The following is an 11,590-nucleotide window of genomic DNA, read 5'->3' on the forward strand; positions in this document are numbered from 1 at the left end:
TCAGGTAGGATATATATCAGGAATGCAAGGATGGTTCAACATTAGGAAAACCATCCACATAATTGACCATATTAACAAGCAAACCAACAAAAATCACATGATTATTTCAATAGAAGCAGAAAAAGCCTTTGACAAAATACAACACTCATTTCTTTTGAAAACACTAGAAAGTATAGGAATGGAAGGGTCTTTCCTAAAAAGAATAAACAGTATTTATCTAAAACCATCAGCGAACATCATCTGCCTTCCCAATAAGATCAGGAGTGAAACCTCTATTATTTAACATTGTACTAGAAATACTAGCTATAGCAATTAGAGAAGAAAAAGAAATTGAAGGTATTAAAATTGGCAATGAAGAGACCAAGTTATCACTATTTGTGGATGATATGATGGTATACTTAAAGAATATTAGAGAATCAACTAAAAAGCTCATGGGAATAATCAACAACTTTAGCAAAGTTGCAGAGTACAAAATAAACCCACATTAATCATCAGCATTTCTATATATCTCCAACACATCTCAGCAGCAAGAATTAGAAAGAGAAATTCCATTTAAAAATCACCCTAGACAATATAAAATACTTAGGAATCTATCTGCTGGGACAAACACAGGAACTATATGAACACAACTACAAAACACTTTCCACACAATTAAAACTAGATCTAAACAATTGGAAAAACATCAACTGCTCATGGGTAGGACGAGCTAACATAATAAAAATGACCATCCTACCCAAACTTATTTAGTGCTATACCCATTGAACTACCAAAAAACTTTTTTACTGAATTAGAAAAAACCATAACAAAGTTCATTTGGAAGAACAAAAGATCAGGGAAATCATGAAAAAAAAATTCAAAGGAAGGTGGCCTTGCAGTACCAGATCTCAAACTATACTATAAAGCAGTGGTCATCAAAAAAATTTGGTACTGGCTAAGAGACAGAAAGGAGGACCAGTGGAATAGACTTGGGGTAAGTGACCTCAGCAAGACAGTCTATGATAAGCCCAAAGATCCCAGCTTTTGGGACCAAAATCCACTATTTGATAAAAACTTCTGGGAAAATTGGAAGACAGTGTGGGAGAGATTAGGTTTGGATCAATACCTCACACCTGTAAACCTTAAAATTTCTCAGACTTATGAATGTTGGAAATTTCCCCATTGGGGAATCTTCTACTTAAAAAAATATCCTAGCAAATAGTTAGAATTCTACTTGAGGGGGCAGCTGGGTAGCTCAGTGGATTGAGAGCCAGGCCTAGAGATGGGAGGTCCTAGGTTCAAATCTGGCCTCAGCCACTTCCTAGCTGTGTGACCCTGGGCAAGTCACTTGACCCCCATTGCCTAGCCCTTACCACTCTTCTGCCTTGGAGCCAATACACAGTATTGACTCCAAGACGGAAGGTAAGGGTTTAAAAAAAAAAAAAGAATTCTACTTGAATGTGAAAACTCCTTGCCTTGGGAATATCCCTACTCCACCCTACTTAAGACTGCTTTAGGACAGAAAACTCCTTGCTGAACAATGAAAGTGCTTTGACCCATGCTTATGGAAAGGACAGGAAGTTCTTTGAATCATGACTGTTTTTAAAATTGATACAATGGGATGCTAGGTACCCATATAGGTGAGGCAACTTGTAAACTACTTAAACCTAAAAGGGTGATAACTTATTCAGAGGTTTTTTCTTAATGAAATTTGTCCAGACAGCAGCATTTTTTTCTGACTTACTAAAGAGATTAAAACTACTCAGCTGTGAATTCAAAATGGGTGGTCCTTTAGAAACATCTACAGTGATTGGTAGATGTAAGGACTTAGGGGAGGTGACAGAGGAAATTTTGCCCTTAAAAATAAGAGTTTGGATCTCATTCAAAAATCTCGATTTCTGATTCTCATTCTGGAGGATCTCATTCTGAGAGACTCATTTCCTTGAGGACTGATGCTTGAGGGCTCTTTCCTTGGAGATAGATCTCTTTGAGGAGAAGTGCTCTTGGAGGAAATCTCATTCTGAAGGAGAGCTCCTTGAGGAGCTCCTCTGAAGGGCTCTGTCCCTCTGGGGTAGGAGCTCTGGAGGCTCTTGAGAGAAGCCCTTTGAAACAATCTCTGGCTGGAAGACTCTTTGAGGAAGGGCGCTGGCCTGGTGTCACTAGTATCCTTGTTTAGTCAGACCTTGTGGTGAGTGTTAAAAAACTGACTGATTTCTCTTTTAAGACTCAGGTCTAGGCCATATTGGCTTGAGGCCCTTCATACTTATTCCTTTCTTACTCTCTCTTTCTTTGAATACTCATTGTATTGTTAATTAAAATCTCTATAAAACCCAATTGACTTGGGTATTTGAATAATTGGGAATATTTCCCTGGAGACCAACTTATATTTGATTTTAAAACCCAAGACACTGTAGTGAAACATATTTCTGCGGTCAAATTTACTCACCCTCTCTTATATCTATCACAATTTATAGATAAACTCAGAATGGCTCAATGACTTGAACATAAAGAAGGAAACTATAAGTAAATTAGGTGAACACAGAATAGTATACATGTCAGACCTTTGGGAAAGGAAAGGTTTTAAAACCAAGCAAGACTTAGAAAAAGTCGCAAAATGTAAAATCAATAATTTTGAATACATCAAATTAAAAAGGTTTTGTACAAACAAAACCAATGTAATCAAAATTAGAAGGGAAGTAACAAATTGGGAAACAATTCATAACAAAAACCTCTGACAAAGGTCTAATTACTCAAATTTACAAAGAATTAAATCAAGTGTACAAAAAAATCAAGCCATTCTCCAATCGATAAATGGGCAAGGGACATGAATAGGCAATTTTCAGCCAAAGGAATCAAAACTATTAATAAGCACATGAAAAAGTATTCTACATCTCTTATAATCAGAGAGATGCAAATCAAAACAACTCTGAGGTATCACCTCACACATAGAAGATTAGCTAATATGACAGCAACGGAAAATAATGAATGCTGGAGTGGATGTGGCAAAGTTGAGACATTAATGCATTATTGGTGGAGTTGTGAATTGATCCAACCATTCTGGAGGGCAATTTGGAACTATGCCCAAAGGGTGCTAAAAGACTGTCTTCCCTTTGATCCAATCATAGTACTGCTGGGTTTGTACCCCAAAGAGATAATAAGGAAAAAAACATGTACAAGAATATCCATAGCTGCACTCTTTGTGGTGGCAAAAAAAAATGGAAAATGAAGGGATGCCCTTCAATTGGGGAATGGCTGAACAAATTGTGGTGTATGTTGGTGATGGAATACTATTGTGCTCAAAGGAATAATAAAATGGAGGAATTCCATGTGAACTGGAATGACCTCCAATAATTGATGCAGAGCGAAAGGAGTAGAACCAGAAGAACATTGTACACAGAGACTGATACACTGTGGTACAATTGAATGTAGTGGACTTCTACATTAGTGGCAATGCGGTGATCATGAACAACCCAGAGTTTGAGAAAGAACACTATCTACATTCAGAGGAAAAAACTGTGGGAGTAAAAACACCAAAGAAAAACAACTGCTTGATTACATGGGTTGAAGGGAATATGATTGGGGATATAGACCCTAAAAGAACATCCTAGTGCAAACATCAACAGCATAGAAATATGTTCTGATCAAGGATACATGTAATACCCAGTAGAATTGAGCATCAACAACAGGAAGGGTGGGGGGGAGGGGAGGGAGAAATAGAATATGGTTTTTGTAACCAAAGAATAATGTTTGAAATTGACCAAATAAAATAAAAATAAAAGACAGAATCTCCCACTTGGAAAAAGAAACACAGAAATCACCTGCAGTAACAAGCAAACTGGAGACCAGAATTGGCCTGCTAGAAGCCATGAAAAGTAAGTTAGACCAAACTGAAAAGGAAAATCAAAAGATCTTAGCTGAAAATCAGTCTTTAAAAATGTTATCTACCCCCAGAAAAAGAACTGATAAAGTCTAAGTGCAAATTAAAGCATAATTTTCTCACTTTATTTTTCTTGGGGACTGGGAGAGTTTGTTTTAATTTTAACCTAATCAGAGATGAGGTCTATTTACCCTTTTCTGCTGCACCTCCTCTAAAAATAAACTTTTAGATGGTCAACTTGACAACACAAAGTCAATTATTTAGTTTGTTTATATGTTTAAAAAAACATGTGACTGAATTTTAAGCTGAATCAGAATCTGTTATCAGATATAATTTAGGAACATAATTTTATATTAGCCCTAATACAGACACATAATGAAAAGTCACTTGTAATTTTTTTTTCTTGACCAAAACCCAGTGTGAGAGGGATGTTATTACAATGTGAAATTATGTTATTGACCAAAACCCAGCAGAACTCATATTTTGTAGAGTCCAGCTTAACAAATTATTTGTGAGTCATGGAACAGGATAAGAGGAATGAAGTTGGAAGAGGAAGGAAGTTGGGATCAGGAGGATCACAGACAGACTTACAAACAGACTCAAGGTCTCTTGCTGATCAGTGACAAAGTTTAATGATACAGCTAGTATTTTATAGAGAAAATGACGTAAGCTAAGGGATTAGGTAAACTTTTCACATACACAATGAATGTAGATAATTCATCATTCTTTTACAAGACTTAGTTTACCTCACTGAAGCTTACAGAGTTTTCTATAGGATAATAAATTACAGGTAAATATTTAACCATCTAGCCAAGCTTCTCATAGAATTCCTGCATCAGTAATTTCTTGGAAGAATATAGTTTCTACAAAGTACAGTGGGGAGAAGGGGTTTGGGGGCTCTCCTGTGAGGAGTGATTCTGGACAGACCATGGCTTTGATTTTCCTGGGGTCCACTCTCATTACTGGGGGCTACAAGATTTTAAACTGAACTAGAAATCTCTTTGATATGTTCATAGGAGAAAAACACAGGTAAATTACCATATCAGCCTTCCAACTTCTCATTTTCAACTATATACTTTGGGATTTTTCCAAAGATCCGGTATAGTTCAAAGGACAGCACAGGAATGTTCAGGATGAACATTCACTTTACAAAGTCATGTCCAAGATATTCTAATATTTCTGAAGCACATTCTTTCAAACTTGTTGAAAGGCACTGTTTTACTATCATTCTCCTACTGCTTCACACATATATGCCTTATCTACACAATTAGACTATAAGCTGTTCAAGAATGTACTTCAGTGAAACTGAAGAATGGTGCAAGGGATGAAATGGTGTGAGAGGGATGTTATTACAGTGTGAAAATTTTAATTACTGGATCTCAAACTTGGAAAAGTACTTCAGAGGATCTCTAATTCAACTTACACCTAAGAAAGAATACCCACTACACTAACAAGTAGGCTTCTAACCTCTGACTGAAGATTTCCAGTTATGGAAAGTCTAATCCCTTCTGGACAGCTCGATGTCTAAAGAAGTTTTTCTTTACTTGTAACACTTTATAATGTCTAATAATTGCTCTTTATTCTACTTCCTGATGTCAAGGAGAACAAGGAGAACAAGTACTTGAAGTGCCAAATGTTCCTCTTCTATTCCCCATGCTAAAGAACCAGAGTTCCTTTTAGTTCTCTGCCTGTGGTGAAAGTTCCAGTGCCAAATTTCAACATCCTGACCTACATCTTGGCTAAAACACTTATTTTTTAAAAGTTTGTTTTTATTTATTTATTATTATTATTTTAAAAGGTTTTCCATGGTTACATGATTCATGTTTTCTCCCTCCTCCCCCCACCAGTTGACAAGTAATTCAACTGGGTTATACATATTTATTAGCATTTGAACGCATTTCCATATTATTCATTTTTGTAAAAGAGAAATCCTCTAAAACCAAAACCTCAAATCACGTATCCATATAAACAAGCGATAAATATATATTTTTCTTCTGCATTCTTACTCCCTCAGTTTTCTCTCAACATTCTTTCTCGTAAGTCCTGCAGAATTGTCCTGGAAATTGCCTTATTATTAGTAGCAAAGTCAGTTACCTTTGATTGTCCCACAATGATGCTTTTTATCTAAGTAAAAAAAAAAAGAGAGAGAGATTCATGAGGCCTTATTTAAAAATAGAAAATTGGGGAAAAGACTATTTCTTGGGGGAAAATTTGCAGGCATTATTTCAGAACCAACCCTAATAGGAAAATGCAGGCATAGAAAGTACCTGAGAAATGAGGGCACCAACATTTCAACCCAACATCAATTTCTCCATTTAGAATACCTCAAGTTCAGTTTCTTTGATTCCACAGATACATAATACATCTATATTTGTATCTTGCTTTTATGATGCCAACAAACGTGGGTAGAATCAAAATCAAAATTTAAATTTAAAAAAAAATTTAATCCTGCCTTAGACACTTACTGCTTATATGACCCAGAGCAAATCACTTAATCCTTTGAAATTCATCTATCAAGTTAAAAGGTTGGATTTGGTGGCCTCTAAAGATCCAGTATATATAAAATGCTTCCAGTTTACTTCATTCTGCATCAGTTCATATTATCCAGGATTCTTTACAACAATTTGTAATTTCTTTTCACATAGTAATATTTCATTAAGGCAGCTATGTGGCATAGTGTCAGGCCTGAAGTCAGGAAGAATCATTTTCCTGAGTTCAAATCTGACTCACTTACTGGTTGTGTGACCCTGGACAGGTCACTTTGCCTTGTTTGCCTCAGTTTCCTCATCTCTAAAATGAGCTGGAGAAAGAAATGGCAGACCACTCCAGAATCTTTGCCAACTCAGGTCACAAAGAGTCAGAAAAACTGAAATGTCTGAACAAATATTTCATTACATACCATATACTATAATTTATTCAGTTATTCCCCAGTTGATAGGTACCCCTTCTTAAATTCTAGAGGTCTTTATTTCCTCCCTTTAAGATCAGAAAGTTTTTTTTTAATTTGTGACTACTTCCTGTCCAATATTATCCTCAGCTCTCCTACCCATAACTTTTTAAGGTTGACATACTTCAACAACCATTCCGTTTGTATCTATGCTCAATCCTTCTTTGTCCATTTCATATGAAGTTCATCTGACTCTCATCCTTCTCATCCCTTTCTCTAGGTTTATATATTCTCCCAATTATAAGAAATACTATCTTATTCTACTTTCCCACACTAATGAATTTTTCCAAAAACTTTATCTTCTCTTTCCCATTTTAAAACCCCCAGAACAGAACTAATTTATCCCTCTTCAAGCCCCTTGGTTTTCTTATTTAACTTCCTTTAGCCTTCTGAAGATACAAAGGTTCTGAAGGGACAACTTTTTTCTCTTCCTTCCCTATACTTGAACTATAAAACATTTAGCCCTTTCCAATTATTCAGGTTTAGCATAGCCATTCCCCTTAATTTTTCCTCCACCATTTAAAGGATTAAATTTTTTTAAAACAACCAATGGAAGAATGTCTTGTTTTCCTACAAGTGAGAACAGTTGTGGGCTTTTCCCCAAAGTAATTCAAAATTCAAAACTGATATTCCACTGTGTTTTACCTTAGAAAGGAGTGGTGGTCCTTTCAGTTTAAATGGTAAATTAGGTAGAAGTGTGAGAGGGGGAGGAGGAGGAGAGCTCAGAAAAGGTTGATGTATTTTTTTTAATATAAATTCACAAATGTAAGGAAACTTTTCAAATGCTAGTAGGGAAAGGGAAGGGGGTGTGTTTAGAGGAGGTGAAGAATGACAAATTCTGAAAAATTTCTTGCTCTAAAATAACTTGCCAGTTTGAAAAACAAAGCAGAATTGAATTTGGGTTTCAAGTTTATGCAATAAAGATATGATAACACCAAATCACCCAAAAATAGGAAACTGACAAGAAAACAAGTACAAGAAATCAGAGAAAATTATCCGACCTTGAGCATTCAGAAATTTATATCATTTACAGTATGAGTAGCAGCAAACTTAGTCTCTCTGGAGGCCAATTCACTTCCCAAAAATTTCTAAGTTATCAGCATTTAAATAAAAAGAGAACATATTAAAGATAAAACCTATTTGTAGTGCATGCTTCTTAGCAGTGATTCTATTCACTGAAAGTTATAAAATCCAACCTGTACCTCAAAATGAAAGATTCAGATATATTTATAATGATCAATATTAAAACTGATAATAAAATATGCCCAAGTGAAACAGAGTGTAGTTGATTTTACCCTATAGGAACAGATACTGTTTTAAAATCAGCTGAAGCTGGTAAATTTTCAAAATATCAAATCGTGTGCCAGATCAGGCCCAGAAAAAAAAACACAGAATATATAGTAATGCAATGATTGTAGGGTTATAGAAGACTTGGATCCAGGCAATGAGTTTGTTACTCAAACTAAAAATCGGGCAGATTAAGATAATCTCATAAGAAAACTAAAGGTATAGAATGCTATATGTACAGCAGAGAAATATATATTAAGCACATCATGGGTGTGAGATGGTACGTGGAAAGAATGTAAATGAAAAATGATAAATTTATATTATTTTATCAGCACATAAATATTCTGATCTCTCTTAACCAAGTGGCAAGTAACTATTTTCCTTCTAAAAGATTACTATAAATACCCTTTTTATATCATAGGCAGCTATTGACTTTGTATACAGATTCTAAGTTTCTTATTTGTCATATAGTAGATGATTATTTATTCAAAAGGAATCATTATGATGTGATGATAGTTGGATACTTAATTTTTTACATTTGAATAATTTAATTGAATAAATACAAAATATTAAGGAAAAATATAAAAGAATCACATTTATTGGATTTACCCAAAGTTTTCCTAAAACAGTACATTCTCAAAAATAACTGTCTTCAGAGTTCTCTTTCTCAATTCTATTTAAAAAAGAGGACAATGTCAAACATGTTACCTTTGGTTTGTTTACCTGTTAGGTCATATAAGAGGTCACAGTTTACTTTTGCTTACCTTTCTCTGATTCAGCATTTAAAAAGAAATAAGAGTGGGGAAGGGAAAGGTTGAGAGGAGAAACCAAAACATACCATATTAGAAAAATCTTTATAAAAGAGAAGAGTCCAATTCAAAAAAGAATGGAACCCAGAGGCACTCAACTTTGATTATATATCTTCTAAGTTTTAATTTTAATTAATGTGAAACAAAATTTGAAGAATTCAAAAGTAACTACACAGAATATTCCCTTACATTTGATCTGTGACTTCTGATTTCTTTATAGTAGTCATTTTAAGGATTGACACAGATAAGAGCATTTTAACATCATCTTTTGTAAAATCCACATTGAATTGTTATGTCATTAACTGTTAATTATCAAGTCCTAATGACTATAACTACATAAAACATTCACTTAGCTCCACTGATTTTTTTGTTTTGTTTCATTTAGAGGGAGGGATGCAAAAACATGATCTGAACAGAGTGAAAACTGACTGGAATGGAAATTCCTTTCACCAACAGTCACCACAACTCCTCTGCACCTGAAGTCTTATGGATCATTGCCTGGGGAAACTGCCCTGTCAGGGATAGGACCTGTGTTCAAGTCTTCCTGATTCCAAGTCTGGCAGCCTAATCATTTGACTATGCTGCCTCTTATGGATTCACTATTGAACATAAGAAAACATGAAACTGGAAATCCAGGTATTTAGATACTGCTTTCCTCATGGGGCGAGTAAAAGAAGATTTCAAACTGAGTTAGATGGACAGTTTTGATAATAAAAGTTTTAAAGAATTACACTGACTTACTAGCTTTGGTAAGGAAGAAAAGTTCCTTGCCATTTTTCCCTTTGCTGAAGGATCACTAAAAGCTGTCCCTGTAGGATCATTGCTATAGATCTTTGGTTCTTGACCTACTCATGCTTTCATGAGTTTCTCACTTGTGTCTTTTCAAGGATATCAAGTTTCATATAATTTAGAGATCTCCAGGAACTATTCAAGTGGCCTTTTATCACTCCATGACTCAGAATATGCTTATTAAAGTGTCTTTCCTTTCTTATTTGATAAATTCTAAGCAGAAGTAGAGTAGCATAAAGCACTGAACTAGGAGCATTAATGAGGTACATATAAGAATGGACTTCCTTTCTCTGATTTTCAGCTTCCCAATATGCAAAATTCAAAGTCTGGAATATAGTCTTCCAAGTGATTCTTCTGGCTTTTATTTTAAAAGGATAGTCTGTAATACTGTGCTTGGATGATATATATAGCACCTTGTTCTACTATAAACTTCAAAAATCTAAGAAGGGCTGCTGTGCTTTATAGACACAACCTAATTTATCTGCGTATCATTTAGGGTTTTGGTGTAAGCTGTCTTGCTGAATAGACTATTGTCATTGTAATGTCCCTGTGTAATTAGAATGTTACCCTAAAAACTACAATTCCCAGCACCCCACTCTCCTCACATTATGTGCTGACATAGGGAGAATATAAATTTGGTGTAGTCCCACCTCTCACTCTGTTGTCTTCCTAAAGCAGCTTTGGTAGAGTGGGACTTTTAAACAAACAAAGAGAGCTTAGTCACGTGGTCTTAATTTTGTTCGAGTTTTTTACTTCTATATCCTTTTTATTCCTTCTACTTCAAGTGATTATTAATAAACTTTATAAGATATAATACTTGGAGTTATTAACATTAATTTAAATCTTACATTTTTGGCAACCGAAGTCTGGAGTTTAGGACCCTAACCCCTCTCTAAATGAGTAGAGCAGGACAGATTAGCTTCAAGGCCACAGCTATTGGTCTAAGACTATAAAGCTTTAGGAGCCCCACCATCTCCTGCCACTTCCCACTGCTTCTGCTGTCCATGCCTCTTTTCTCCTATTGCTACCTCCCACTGCTGATTGCCCACAGACTTGTTTTTTTCTGGGCTCTTCTGTCAAATTTTGGAATGATGGCAGTAATAGACTTTGTTAAAAATATCTCAGCCAAGTTAGATTTGGAGAACTTGTGACAGGTATCCATGAGCTTCAGTGGCTATAGAGACTCATGTAAATCCAAATAATAGCAGGTTTGCTATTGTCATTTAAATGTGCTCTTACTTCTTGAATGTGCATTAGCTGCTATACTACTGTCTGTTTTTTAATAAAGCTGTTTTCTTAGTGAAAATTATGTACACTCACACTGTGGATCATAAAGGAAATGGATCACATTTTTGGGTGAGAAACTTTTGTAATTCTCCTCTTCTGGGCAAACAGTATATCACTGATTATGAACTATATACTTAAACTTTTTTTTTATTATTGTTTTCCTTGTATGTGCAATAGAGTATTTGAATTTTCTTTTTTTCTCTCATTTTTTGTACTTGAAGCACATTACCAGTATTAATGTTTTTTTTTTTATTTTGCACTAATATAAGTTTATAATAGTCATTAGCCCTAATATTACTGCATACCCAAAAGCTTTAGACTATGGAAATCTGCCATTGATTGTTAAATATTATGGGACTTTGAATAATGATTGTGTCTGATTCCAGAAGAGACCACAAAAGAATCATTATATAGTGCCAAGAAGCATAAGGTCAAAGGAGACCAACCAATCCCAGAGGGATTGACAAGGATCTGCACCAAGACAGAGGACTTGTTTGAGGTTGTAGCTGTTTGACATACATCAGACGCAGGTCTTCCCCATGCAACATTCCAACAAGTACCTAAATTTGACTGACATCTTGGCTCCCATATCCCTGAGAGCAAAGGTAAAATCAGACA

The sequence above is a fragment of the Monodelphis domestica genome, chromosome 1 (assembly GCF_027887165.1).
Source record: "Monodelphis domestica isolate mMonDom1 chromosome 1, mMonDom1.pri, whole genome shotgun sequence".
Taxonomy (NCBI): domain Eukaryota; kingdom Metazoa; phylum Chordata; class Mammalia; order Didelphimorphia; family Didelphidae; genus Monodelphis; species Monodelphis domestica.